The sequence below is a fragment of the Hyla sarda genome, chromosome 1 (assembly GCF_029499605.1).
Source record: "Hyla sarda isolate aHylSar1 chromosome 1, aHylSar1.hap1, whole genome shotgun sequence".
NCBI classification, from domain to species: Eukaryota; Metazoa; Chordata; class Amphibia; order Anura; family Hylidae; genus Hyla; species Hyla sarda.
In genome coordinates, this window is record NC_079189.1 from 91,080,341 (window position 1) to 91,095,361 (window position 15,021).

The following is a 15,021-nucleotide window of genomic DNA, read 5'->3' on the forward strand; positions in this document are numbered from 1 at the left end:
TCCTGTGATCTAAAGTTTTTACAAGTCCGCATGCGCGAGTTAACGCTAGCGTAAACCCGCGCATGCGCACTTGTAAAGACTTTAGATCACCGGAAACTTTCAATCAATGGCCGGCCGAGTCCCGCTTATGAGTCCCGAGTCCCGCTGACGTAACTGAGCCCCAAGCCTGTGATTGACAGGTAAGTAAATATAAAGATTTCTAAACATCCACTGCTCGGTTTTTAATAAGGTACATAGTATTGTAATCAGCATCACCCGCACTACAAGCCTGTGTAACAGGCTTAGTGCGGGTGATGCTGATGACAGATTTCCTTTAAAGGTAGGAAGACAATGTAATAGAGCAGCAGGAAACGCTAGCAGAATGCTTGGATGTATAGGGAGAGGTATAAGCTGTAGAAAGAGGGAAGTGCTCATGCCGCTGTACAGAACACTGGTGAGATCTCACTTGGATATTGTGTGCAGTACTGGAGGCCCTATATCTCCAAAAGGATATAGATACTCTAGAGAGAAGATACTAAACTAGTACATGGATTGCAGGATAAAACTTACCAGGAAAGGTTAAAGGACCTTAACATGTATAGAAGAAAGAAGAGACAGAGGGGATATGATAGAGACTTTTAAATACATAAAGGGAATCAACACGGTAAAGGAGGAGAGGAGATTTAAAAGAAGAAAAACAAGAGGACAGTGTTAAATTAGAGGGGCAAAGGTTTAAAAGTAATATCAGAACGTATTACTTTATTGAGAGAGTAGTGGATGCATGGAATGGCCTTCCTGCAGAAGTGGTCGCTGCAAATACAGTAAAGAAGTTTAAACATGCATGGGATAAGCATAAGGCTATCCTTCATATAAGATAGGGCCAGGGACTATTTGTAGTATTCAGATTATTGGGCAGATTAGATGGGCCGAATGGTTCTTATCTGCCGACACATTCTATGTATTATATGACTTATTTTCCCCAGAAGATTCTTGCTCTAAGAATCACACATAGTGGTTAACCCCTTAAGGACTCAGCCCATTTTGGCCTTAAGGACCAGGCCAATTTTCATTTTTGCGTTTTTGATTTTTCCTACTCTCCATTAAAATTGTTCTTTGTAATGACATCTTTCATTTTACTAAAACATTTATATTTGCGGGCGAAAATTTATAAGAAAACTGCAATTTTGCAACTTTGTGGGGGGTTTGGTTTTTATGCAGTGCACTTTATGGTAAAAATGATACAATGAGGGATATTTATCAAAACTTGTGTAGGGAAAGAGTGGATCAGTTGCCCATGGAAACCAATCAGATAGCTTCTTTCATTTTTCAGAAGCCTTGTTAAAAAGGAAAGAAAGAATCTAATTGGTTGCTATGGACAACTGCACCACTTCTCCTCTACTCAGGTTTTGATAAATCTTCCCCGAAATTTTTATTCTATAGGTTAATTCGATAACAACGATAACAAATTTATATAGTTTTTCTATCATTGTGCTACTTTTAAAAAAATGCAAACTTTTTTTTAACAAAATTCATATGCATAAAATTGTCCTTTTTTACTTTTCCGTATACAGGGATGTAATTTATTGCGCCATGATCAGTAGTTTTTATCGGTTCCATTTTTTGTTTGATGGAACATTTTGATCTCTTTTTATAATTTTTTTCTGATATATATTGTGATAAATTTTTTTTTTTTTCGTGCTTGATATCTTTTTACGTTTACGCCGTTTACCGTGCAGGATCATAAACATAATATTTTGGACATTTACACACATAGTGATACCAAATATGTAATAAAAAATCTTTTTTTTTCTTTCTTTTTTCGTGCAATGGGAAAATAAGGATAATATAATTTTTTATTAGGGGAGGGTTTTTTTATATAATTTTAGAAACTTAGATGTTTTTTTTTTTACACTTTTTAAGTCCCCAAAGGATACTTTGATATGCAATCATTAGATTGCATTTACTCTATAATGATATGCAGGGGCGGACGGACTGGCCGGTCTGATCAAACTTCGTCAGAGGGCCTAGCCGGGTAAAGGGCCTGCCGCAGCCACAAATACTGGGGATCCAAGACACTCCTCCCGGATCATCAGACTAGCATTGCTTTCAGCTGTGTACACGGCTGACGCATACACAGCTAAAAAGCCTCCCCTCTGTGTGAGGCGCATCTGCGGCCTACACAGAGAGGAGACGTGAACTCTGTCAACACACAGTGCAGGCTCCGATGACGTCACTCATCGGCACGTGCACTGTGGAGGCTGAAAAATGCAGCCAGTGGTGAAGCTGAGAAGATCACTGCTTGGGACAGGGGATTATATGTTTTTGTTTTGCTTTTTACTTTTTTGTTAGTTCAACTTGGCAGGGAGGGGAGGCAGGGAGGGGACCCCACGTACCTGGCCCACATACCTGTCTGCCCCCACATACATGGCCCACATACCTGGCTGCCCCCACATACCTGTCCCACATACCTGGCTGCCCCCACATACCTGGCTCACATACCTGGTTGCCCCCCACATACCTGGCTGCCTAACCTAACTATATACCTGTTTATCTACATACCTGGCTGTCTAACTACCTAACTACATTTCTGGCTACCTAACTACCTACCTACATACCTGGCTGCCTTATTACCTACATGGCTACAGAACTACCTACTTACGTACCTGGCTACTTAGCTACCTGGATACCTAAATACCTAATCACATACTTACCTACATACCTGGCTACCTACCTAGCTGGCAAATTATCTACCTACATATCTGGCTACCTAACTACATAGTTATCTACCTACCCACCTAGAGGAGGGGACGGCACTGGAAACTGAAGAGTCTAACATTTTTGTCCTGTAGATGCAAAAGAGATGAGTTTTGGCTGGAAGTGTTCATCATGGCGGTCTGATCCGGATGGAGAAGAAAAAAAAGAGGACGATGTAGAAGTAACTATAATTACTTATATGATGTATATATCCTATATACAGATTGTATCTACCTCTATATAATCCTGTGTATAATCAGTTATATGGTATACAGATCTTGCGTACAGCTGGTCTCTACCTCTATATTGTCCTGTATATAATCACTTATATGATATACAGATCCTGTGTACAACTGGTATCTACCTCTATATGGTCACTGTATGGGGGAATACTGGTCTGTGTATAGTGGTTTTATTCCATACAGTATAGTGGTATTATCCAATTATTGTGTGGTAGTATATATTTCATCCTTGTATGCAGGTATTATTGGTCATGGAAACTTATCTTACCTAAGTTAACATGCTCTTGCTTTATTTGGTTCCAGGGCCGTGAGTGTTGTCAGTCTGCCCCTGTATCTATGCTTATGGCATAACATTATACAGTGTGATTTTGTGAGCCCCTCTGAGTTACCAATGAACTTTCAGTTTAACATTAGACGCAGTGATCTGCATTGATCGAGGCCTCTAAAGGCTTAATGACCGGCACTCACTGGTACTCACTGTTCTGAAGCGATGTATCAGGACGCAAGGGCGTACCTGTATGCCCTTCTTTCTTAACATGTTAAGAACATAGTGCCAGACCATTACTTCTTTAATGTGTGAATTAATCAATGACTACTTCAAGTCTCATGGCATGGAGATCTGACCGAAATGAGTGGTTTAAGGTTGAAGAACTAGGAGACCCTTAACCCCTTCAGGACCAGGCCAATTTTGGCTTTAAAAGAAAACTGTCAGCTTGTTCACCCACACTAAACACTGGGTTATAGTATGGGTGAACAGGAGTCCAATGAGGGGTCAATTACTTAAATATGTTAAGTAGGTCCTGAGATATGTTCCCCAGAAGATCCTCTGGTGAATTCAGTGAATTGCGTGCAGGGGGTGGGGCTCAATTTACATATTCATTGGCTGCGACTCCACATCCTAGCGAAGGGGAGTAACAAAGCCCCGCCCCCTGCAAAGCCCTGCCCCCTGTGCGCGATTCACTGAATTCAGCAGAGGATCTTCTGGAGAACATATCTAAGGATGTACTGGACGCCTCTAAGTAAGGGACCCCTTGTTGGACTCCTGTTCACCCACACTATAACCCTGCGTATTGGGTTTACTGTGGGTGATCAGGCTGACAGTTTTCCTTTAAAGGAATACTCTGGAGCAGACTACTCCTGCTCCGTCCGGCCTGGGCTGCAAAAAAAATGAAAATAAAACATCACTCACCTTCCTGGGTTCCCGCGGAGCACCACTACAGCTGATCTGTCCTCCGGTCCATCTTCCTTATACTTCCGTGTGAACGAAGTGTCACATGGCGCTCAGCCTATCGCCAGCCACCGCGATGTTCTGCCTCGGCCCATAATAGGCGTTCACCCGGAAGTATGAAGAAGATGGACCGGAGGACTGATCAGCTGTAGTGGTGGTGTAGTGATGGTTTATTTTCATTTTTTTTGCAGGCCTGGGCAGGACGGAGCAGGAGTAGTCTGCTCCAGAGTACTCCTTTAAACCCTTAAAGGGGTATTCCAGGATTTTTTTTTATTTGACTATGCTACAGGGGCTGTAAAGTTAGTGTAGTTCATAATATAGTGTCTTTACCTTTGTGTGATGGTTTTCTCACAATTCTTATGTAATTTTCATCCCAATATTTATTTTTAACAGCATACAAACTGACTGCAGTCTCGGATTTTTCCCAGCTTGCAATGCGGTCGAGACCTGACTCACTAGTCAGCTGATGACAGGGAGCCTGTCTGCTTCAATGGTTGGAGAGAGCAATCTGCAAGTAATGCAACATCTGGAGGCACCCTGATTGAAAACCACAGGTCTGCAGCTCATTTATGTTTCAATTAGTGGGGTAGCTGATGTGAGGGAAGGAGGAAAATTGTATCATGGGATTTGTAGGCAAACAAGAAAACTGAAAACAGGAAATACAAGTTCACAGAAAGCTAGCCACAGTGTTCTAGTAATCTCACAACATAGCCATTTAGCCCAAGACAAGCACAGATCCTTCCTAAGCACGTCCATTACTGTCTGCCAGGTATGTACTAAAATCACCTTATGGTGGATAACTCCTTTAAGGACCAGGGCTTCTTACCTTTAAAAAAATCATAACTCTTTCAATTTTGCACCTAAAAATCCATATAATGTCTTATTTTTTGCACCACCAATTCTACTTTGTAATGACATCAGTAATTTTACCCAAAAATCTATACCGAAATGGAAAAAAAAATCATTGTGCGACAAAATTGAAGAAAAACCAAAATTTTGGAAATCTTGGGGGCTTCCGTTTCTACGCAGTAAATTTTTCAATAAAAAATTACACCTTTATTCTGTAGGTCCATATGATTAAAATGATACTTATATAGGTTTGATTTTGTCGTACTTCTGGAAAAAATCATAACTACATGCAGGAAAATGTATATGTTTAAAATTGTTATCTTCTGACCCCTATAACATTTTTATTTTCCACGTATTGGCGGTATGAAGGCACATTTTCTGCGTAGCAATCTTAAGTTTTTAGCAGTACCATTTTTGTATTGATCTGACTTTTTGATAGCTTTTTATGCATTTTTTCATGATATAAAAAGTGACCAAAAATATGCAATTTTGGAATTTTTTTGCACATACGCCATTGACCGTGCGGTTGAATTAATGATATATATTTATAATTTGGACATTTTCACATGCGGCGATACCATATATGTTTATTTTTATTTTTATTTATACAGGTTTTTTTTTTTTTAATGGGAAAAGGGGAGTGATTCAAACTTTTATTAGGGAAAGGGTTAAATTATTTTTATTAACTTTCTTTTTCACTTTTTTTTTGCAATGTACACACTGCACACACTGCACACACTGATCTTTTACATTGATCTTTGTTATCCCATAGGATAACATAGATCAATGATTCTGCCGCTTGACTGCTCATGCCTGGATCTCAGGCACTGAGCAGTCATTTAGTGATCGGACACCAGGAGGCAGGTAGGGGGACCCTCCTCGTTTCCTACAGCTGTTCGGGATGCCACGATTTCACCGCGGCGGTCCTGAACAGCCCACTAAGCTAGCCGGGGGTAGTTTAGTTTCATTTTTTGAACGCCACGTCTAAAGGGTTAATAGCGCATGGCATCGCAATCAGTGCCGCACGCTATTAGCCACGGGTCCTGGCCATTGCTAGGGGCCGGCACACTATCGGTGTCGGATGAGGGTCCGACACACTATGATGTGGGGCCACGCCGTGGCCCCGCGTTATGGAAAGGGAATGGACTTAGGGCGTACAGGTACTCCCTTGGTCCTAAACAGGTTAAGGACCAAGGCCTATTTTTCAAATCTGACCAGTCCCACTTTATGTTGTGATAACTTCAGGACACGTCAACTTATCAAAGTGATTCTGAGATAATTTTTTAGTGACATATTGTACTTAATGTTAGTGGTACATTTTGGTCACTGCATTCTGCATTTTTGTGTGAAAAACTAAAAAATTCTGGGAAAAATTAGAAAATTTTGCATTTTTCTGTATTCCAGATTGTCTACTAAATAGTCATGCCATATAAATTAGTTATAAATTTGTATTTACAATATGTCTACTTTATGTTGGCATCATTTATTAAATGTTCTTTAATTTTTTCAGGATGTTGCGGGGCTAAGAAGTTAGGAAGCAATTTTCAAAATTATACAGAAAATTTCAAAATCTGATCTTTTTAAGGACCAGTACAGTTCTGAAGTAGGTTTGAGGGGCATGTATGTAAGAACCCCTTATAAATCACCCCATTATAAAAACTGCACCCCTCAATGTAATCAAAATGATATTTGGGTTTAAGTTTATTAACCCTTTAGGTGTTTCACAGAAATTAAAGCAAAGTGGAAGTGGAATTCAAAAATTATTTTTTTCAAATATGGCATTTTGCTATATTTTTGTTGTAACACAGCGGATGCTGACAGAGAAATGCAACTCTTTATTTATGCCCCTATCTCTGACATATTTAGAAATATCCCATAGTTGGCCCTTATGCTCCACATGACTCTACATACAGGCCTCAAACATGACAGAGCACCATGTGGATTTTGGCTCCTTCTTTTATTTAGGATATTATGTAAATATTTGGGTTCCAAAATATTTTTGTCAGACAAATTGATGTTTTCATTTGTACCATTTTGGGGTACATGTGACACTCTAATCACTTTTTATTCCATATTTTATGAGGTGTTATGAATAAAATAGTTTTTTATTTATTTTTTACTTTCATTCTTTATGCAGTATAAATTACATATTATTTTTAGTCTTCCATTCAGTACAGTTATGGTGATACCTAATTTATATATGGATTTTATGGTTCATCCAATTACGGTAAATTTTTTTTTTTTTTTGGGGGGTGTCACCATATTCTGAGAGCTGTAATTATTTTAAATATATTTTTTTAACCAATAGAGCAGTTTGAGGGCTTATTTTTTGTGGGATAAGTAGTGGTTTTTAATGGTACTAGTTTGTGGTATGTCTGAAATTTTGATTACTTTTACATTTTTAGTGAGTCAGGAAGAACAAAAAGCAATAATTTTGGCAAGATTGTCTACCATGCAGTATCAGTAACATGGTAATTTTATTCTGCAGGTTATGATTATGGCGATACTTTATTTATTTACTTTATTTGATGGTTTATTACTTGTACACTATAAAAACAATTTTGAATTTAAAAGAAATCTTGTTTGTGCATCGTTGTATTTTTTTCTGGGAGGAGTTGATGTCTTTAGTGGTACCATTTTGAGGTACATGGGGCATTTTGATCACTTTTTATTTTAGTTTTACAGAGGAGGCATTGATATAAAGCCCTAAATTTGTCAATGTTTTTATTAAAAAATGTTTACGCCGTTCATCGTGCGGGTTGTAACGGACACGGCGATACTAAATATGTGCATTTCATTTTTTTTGGGGGGGGGGGGGGGAAGAGAGTGCATATGTTTATTTAATAATTTATTTATATATTTATTTTTTATTTATATTTATTGTTTATTTTTTATTTATTTACTGTATTTATGATTTTTTTTTATTTTTATTACTGTCCTACTTGGGGACTTGACACATATAATATATTGCAGTACAGATGTGTTCTGCAATGTATTATGCCTGTGAGTGCTACACTGACAGCTGTCTGTGTTTCACAGACAGGCATAGCAGATCAGACTCTGCCTATGCCAGAGCCTGATCAGCTTCCTAGGTAACCAGAGGTGCCCAGAGGTCTCTGGTGGCCATGGCTACCAATGAGACCCTGCCGTTGCATTGCTGGGTCTCAATGGAGAACAGAAGGAGCTCCCTCTGTCACCGTATTCGGTGCTGCGGTCACACTGACCGCAGCACTAAAGGGAGTGCAGCTCCGCTCCTGACAGTTGCAGCCGGTGCCCGACAATATGCGATCACCATCTGCCACCAATCACCTCCAGCACAGCTACAGTGCCTTGATCGTGAATGGATGTATACACACACATATATATATATATATATATATATATATATATATATATATATATATGTCCATTTGCGGCAAGTCACCGCTAAAATGGATGTATATATATATATATCTATAAATATATATTGTAAGGTGTCAATGATAAGGTATTGTTTTTGCTGATGACATAAAGATTTGGAGAAGAGGTGTTATTCATGGAGGGATATGCCAAATAGAAATGTATTTAGGTAAACTAGAAGAATGGTCAGAACTCTAGTAACCAAGATTTAATGTGGATTTGTGCAAGATAATGCACCTGGGGGGTAAAAGCACAAGGGCAGAATATAGAATATGTGATACAGTCAGGCCTGTTGCTACAGGACAGGCAAACCAAGCAATTGCTTGGGGCTCGAGCTGGCCCGGGGCCCCGAGCAGAGCCAGAGCTTGCCCATCCTGTAGCGACAGGGAAATTCCCCCCATCACTATTAAGGACATCCCTGTGTCCCAAAAGATGTTTTCAGGACACAGGGATGCCCCCGTTACCTCTCTGCGGCCCCACGTTAAGTTTAAAAACGCAGGGGCCTCCCATGGCAACGGAGGCGCAGAAGACAGAGCATCGAGGAGGAGGAAGACTGGCACTGGCCAGCTTGGTAAGTGACCAGTGGGATGTCATCTTCGGTGTTCTGACCACCGCTTCTCCGGTCCCGGGAACTAATGTGATGCCAGACCAGAGGAGCGGTGGTTGGAGCACTGAAGTGGGGCAGTACACAGGCATACAGCCTCCAGCCATACACTGTATATGGCTGGAGGCTGTATGTCTGTGGGGAACACTGCCAGCCTAATGTGGGGGAACACCGCCTGCCTAATGTGGGGGAACATTGCCTCCCTAATGTGGGGGAACACTGCCAGCCTAATGTGGGGGAACACTGCCAGCCTAATGTGGGGGAACACTGCCTTCCTAATGTTGGGGCAACACTGCCAGCCTAATGTGGGGGAACACTGCCTACCTTATGTGGGGGAACACTGCCAGCCTAATGTGGGGGGAACATTGCCTGCCTAATGTGGGGGGAACTATGCTGCACCTAATGTGGGGGGAACTATGCTGCACCTAATGTGGGGGGAACTATGCTGCACCTAATGTGGGGGGGGGGGGGGAACTCTGCTGCACCTAATGTTGGGGCCTCTTATAGACTTTCGCTCACGTCGGGCTCCCAGAATTCAAGGGCCAGCGTTACTACGTCCTGACACTGGCCCTAGAGCGTGACGTGCGTGAACATCAAGGGGGGGGCCTCCATGTCCATTTTGCTTGGGGCCCCCAAATTCCTTCAAACGGCCCTGGATACAGTCCTAACCTCAGTATCTGAGGAAAGGGATTTAGGGGGTCATTATTTCAGACTTAAAGGTAGGCAGACAATGTCATAGGGCAGCAGGAAATGCTAGCAGAATGCTTGGGTGTATAGTGAGCGTTATTAGCAGTAGAAAGAGGGATGTGCTCATGGGTATATAGGGAGAGGTCTCAGCAGTAGAAAGAAGCAAGTGTATGCCGCTGTATAGAGCACTGGGGAGACCTCACTTGGAGTGTTGTGCGCTGTACTAGAGGCTGTTTCTGAGGAAGAATATAGATATTTTGGAAAACGTTCAGAGAAAAGCTACTAAACTAGTACATGGATTGCTGGATCTTACCAGAAAATGTTAAAGGACTTTAAAGGGGTATTCCGGTGAAAAACAATTTAGTTTTAATCAACTGGTGCCAAAAAGTTAGACAGATTTGTAAATTACTTTGATATAAAAATATTAATTCTTTCAGTACTTATCAACTGCTGTATCCTGCAGAAGACGTTGTATAGTTATTTTTTTGTTTGACCACAGTGCTCTCTGCTGACACCTCTGTCCATGTCAGGAACTGTCCAGAGCAGAAGATGATTGCTATGGGGATTTGCTTCTACTCTAGACAGTTCCTGACATGGAAAGAGGTATCAGCAGAGAGCACTGTGGTCAGACTGAAAAGAACCTTACAACTTAATCTGGAGCATACAGCAGCTGATAAGTACTGGAAGGATTAATATTTTTAAATAGAAGTCATTTACAAACTTTTTGGCACCAGTTAATAAAAAAAAAAAAATTCCACCAGATTATCCCTTTGATATGTTTAACATGAAAGAAAGATTAGACCGAGGGGATATGATAGAGACTTTTAAATACATAAAGGGATTCAACATGGTAAAGGAATAGAGGATATTTAAAAAAAAAAAAAAAAAAAAACAAGAGGACTTTTTGAGGGGCAAAGGTTTATGCAGTAAATGAGTAGTGGATGCATGGAATAGCCTTCCTGAAGAAGTGGTCGCTGTAAATACAGTGAAGGAGTTTTGGCATGCATGGGATAGTCATAAGGCTATCCTTCATATAAGATAGGGCCAGGGACTATTAATAGTATTCAGAATATTGGGCAGACTAGATGGGCCAAATGGTTTTTATCTGCTGACAAATTCAAGGTTTCTATACAAACTCCATACATGTTGTCTTCGGGTGGATTTACACCCAGGACCCCAATGCTTGCAAAGCAACAATGCTAACCACTGAGCCACCATTAAAAACAAGGGGCATGTATATAATTTACAAGGCCCTAAGTTATCAGTGTCCAACCCTGACACACATGAAACAACACATGTAACAAACAACCTAGAAATAAAATATGGCTCAGTTCAACAGAGTTTAGTTTTTAAGCATTAGCTGACCAATAGCTGACCAACTGTGTTAAGTCTGTACCTGCAGCAAATAGCATGTAGTGCTTACTGAAGGATGTTTCATGATGGGCCATTCTAAAAGCAGTGACACAATCAGGTATAGTTGTTTAATGAATATATTGTCAAAATTTCTATAGGATGCAGTCAAGGTCGGACAGCCCATTGGAGTACTAGTGGATCCTCAGGTGGGCCCAAGCTGTGACACAAAAATGTACCCCTAATATGGGGCCCAAAAGGTCTAGCAACCTTATTTGAAGCTGATTTTAGAACCCATCAGATACCCTATTAGACTCTGGTTGTGTAATGATTACTATTATAAAATGTAGGGTGGGCTGAAGAATCATTTATTCTGGTGGGCCAAAGGAATTTCAGCCCAACCTTGGTAGTCATAAAAATCTGTATCTAATAATACACTGGCCACACCCACCTCAGATAAGTGGCCATCATTAAAATATGCTCTGTATCTAAATGAATAACCAGAGTAAATAATACATGTTAAATGAGAAATTATCTAAATGCTAGAAGTAAAGGTATCTATGGAGCAGGTCACTCACCTTCTAAGTCAACTGTTATCCTTCTCTATTGAAACCTTCGACAATTCTCAGCCGGCATATCCAATGTGATATATTTGTTCCACAAATAGGTTCCAACCATATCCAAAAATCATGCAAAAACACGGATCCATACCTAGAAAAGGAACATTACCCCCATGTGAGTGTTGAACAAGAATTTTCCTGTCACAGCACCAGATTTCATTTAGGATTTGGAGATTGAGTTACCATTATCCTTTCACCTGAGAAGAGGCTTATGAGGCTCATGAATATGCAAGGAGGGCCGTCCACTAAGAAGTCTTTAATATTGCCTTTCCTGAGCGACCAAGACCTTTAGTGGCCAAACGGGGTAATGTAAATGTATCAGCCATAACATTTACAAAATGATCATCAAGTGCGTGTCTGACGGTGATATGTTTATCATACAAATGACAAAAAGATTCTAAATGTGTCTTGTTAAAATATGGGGAAAATCCTTAGTGACTATCATTCTACATTGCAGTTAAAATTTAAAGAATTAGTTTATTTTAATTAATGTATCTTTATGTAATGTACTTCACTTGAATTAAATTAATGCATTTATCTTGCAATTCAAGTGATACTGTATATAACCCTATGGTATGTCATGCTATAAAAACACCATTCATTTATTATTATTATTTATTATTATTATTATTACTTATTACAACATATAACAACTGACAAAACACAATAAAGCAAAGTATTGATCCATAATAAGATATGAAACAATATTTCATAAATGAACACGACCATCTGAGCTGTATACACAACATAACTGTTTTTAGCTATGCAAATCTATGTACTCTATTTGTTATACAGTTTATAGGATATATTATAGGATATAGATACATATCTAATATCTACGCTTGTTCTTATAGTAGTTACATCATTAATGTATTAGTAACACTATAACTGATGGTAGCAATGTGGCTACAAACTTTTAGTCAGCTTGTAACCTTGGCTGACAGGAATTGCACTAACATTGGATTATGCTTACACCAGGTCAATAATCTGTTCTTTTATCTTGCTTGCTCAGCTTTCTGTAATGCTACTTAATCCTATTAGTTGTATCTGTATCACTATATATTCACATAAACATGACATTGATTCATGTATAACCATGCTGAATATGTACCAGATAAGTAATAGTCGGATATATAAATAAAAACTAAACTAGCAACAGGATACAAAAATGCATCACATGATGCCCATTGTGTGGTTTACACAAGTATTTGTGGTTCATAAAAAAATGATAACACAAAAGTTCTGACAGATGAATTAAAGGGGTTCTCTAGGTTGTACAATTGTAGATTCCCACAAACTCACTGATCATAGATGAGGTGGGTAAAGTTCTACTTCTGCGAGTCACTGGTTCAGCAGCTATTACAGGGAAAAGCACCATGAACTTGTTCATTCACTCTGAAAAAGAAGCTTTACATGGTGTATAGTTACATTTAGACGACCTCCGCCACTTATTTCATATGTCATTTACTAAACACATGCATTCTCCATAAAATTACATATTTTCTCATAACTCTATACTGTGTTATTCCTCTATTATTTCTCCTAGAAATTAATGAATAAATTGACAACTGGTAGGGGGTATGTCCTCACACAATCTGACACTTTCATATTAATGCTGGTTGTTTAAGAACACACCCCTTTGACAGAGGGAATAATAGAACCCAGTTGTCTATTTATTAGTATATTTCTAGCAAAAATTTAAGAGGAATAGAACAAAGCAGTTATAAGAAAAGTTAATTAAAATACATTTTTATTTTATGGGAAATTCAAGTCAGGAGTGGTGACAGATCCAGGAGGACATATCAAGGCGGTCCCGATCAGCTCTGCTGAGCTGCCGGGATGCTTTCAATTCATTTTAATTTTTTGCGGTGTCTAAAGGAAGAATGCTTTAAACCCCGGTAATGGGACCAGGGCATACAGGTACGCCCTGTGTCTTTACGTACCAGGACGCAAGGGAATACCTGTATGCCCTGCGTCCGTAGGGGGTTAAAATCAATGAGTTATAAAGTCCTACATTACCAACACAGCCTTTAACATGACCTTTCTTATGGTCACATATTATTTAAATATAATTAATTAATTGTAAAAAAACAACTGAATTACAGTAGTTTCATCTATAATAGTAGCTAACATAATAGCTTCAGATCTCTGTCGGCATTGTGGGATCAACCTGTATACAATGACCCACATATGGTGGGCCTTCCTTCCAATATAACACTTCCGACATTACTGGAATTACACCCAAATAACTATTCTACTGTACCTTATTATTGACTAGGCTATTGAAAGAGCTTTTGACATGACCGACTGGGGGGATAGGGAGAGTGAGCCCTAAACTGACCCTAAAAACACTCTCCCTGCCTATTTGCCCAAACACCCTAAGCGGTGAATTGACAACTTGGAGCCGGTCCCTCCCTGCGCTACAGTGCAGTGGCGTAAAAACAAATATTATACATAGTCGGTCATAGGCCAGAAACAGAAACAGGAAACTACCGGACAACCATATCTACCAGACAGGATACAAATACTAACAGGGAAGAATATAGTGTATAAACAAACAGTTCACAAACCAGATATTAGATAAACGGCAGACATGATAAAATGAGAGAGACTAGGTATGCAACAAGAATACAGCAGAATCCTAGAAATGCAGGGGATGAACGGAAGAACTGAGAGCTAAAACACTAAACTGATCGAATAACATAGGACACTGTTCACAGTGGACACAGATAAACATGAATTTCACAAAAACGGATACAAGAAAACCAAACTCTATAACGTAGAGGAACACTGGTCAGGATACTAGACAAGATATTTCTCAAGATTCAAAACAGGATATATTTCAAGATACAAGACAGGAAAAATTAAAAACCAAACTCCATAATGTGGAGGAACAGGACAGGATTCTCACTGCGTGAACACAGACTAAGCAGAAAGGACATACAATCCTAAAAACCGATGTAAAATAGACTAAAATCTACAATAAACAAGACTATTTAACCATGGCTAAAACTCAGATAAAATATCACAAGATAAATACAAAATGCATGCTCAAGCAGACTTAGAAATATATTGCACAGACATAATAGTAGCATTATTGCACAAAATAACCAGCAATTAGAATGCAGGAGAACTCTGGTTAAAATAGATACACCCGAGATCTCATTGGTTCTGAACATTAACCATTCCCAATCCAGGGAGAATAGCAAACTGCTCAAAACAATCTAGTGTGTGACTACACACCTAAACATGAATATATAAAAACAAATAAATGGACATTACAGCTTTATTGATCATTCAGTCGTCATT

The 15,021-nt window shown here is 39.3% G+C and overlaps 1 protein-coding gene across 2 annotated transcripts in view; it reads right to left on the bottom strand.

Moving 5' to 3' along the window:
* The window catches only part of CNGA1 (cyclic nucleotide gated channel subunit alpha 1), a 149,688-nt gene that overhangs the window by 38,932 nt on the left and 95,735 nt on the right, over window positions 1-15,021 (bottom strand). The window contains exon 2 of one of the 2 annotated variants that reach the window (XM_056557565.1): window positions 11,671-11,803. The exons of the other annotated variant lie outside the window; for it this stretch is intronic. The gene's annotated coding sequence lies outside the window, so the exon portion shown is untranslated. The remainder of the gene's footprint in view (window positions 1-11,670; window positions 11,804-15,021) is intronic. 2 annotated transcript variants of the gene reach the window in all.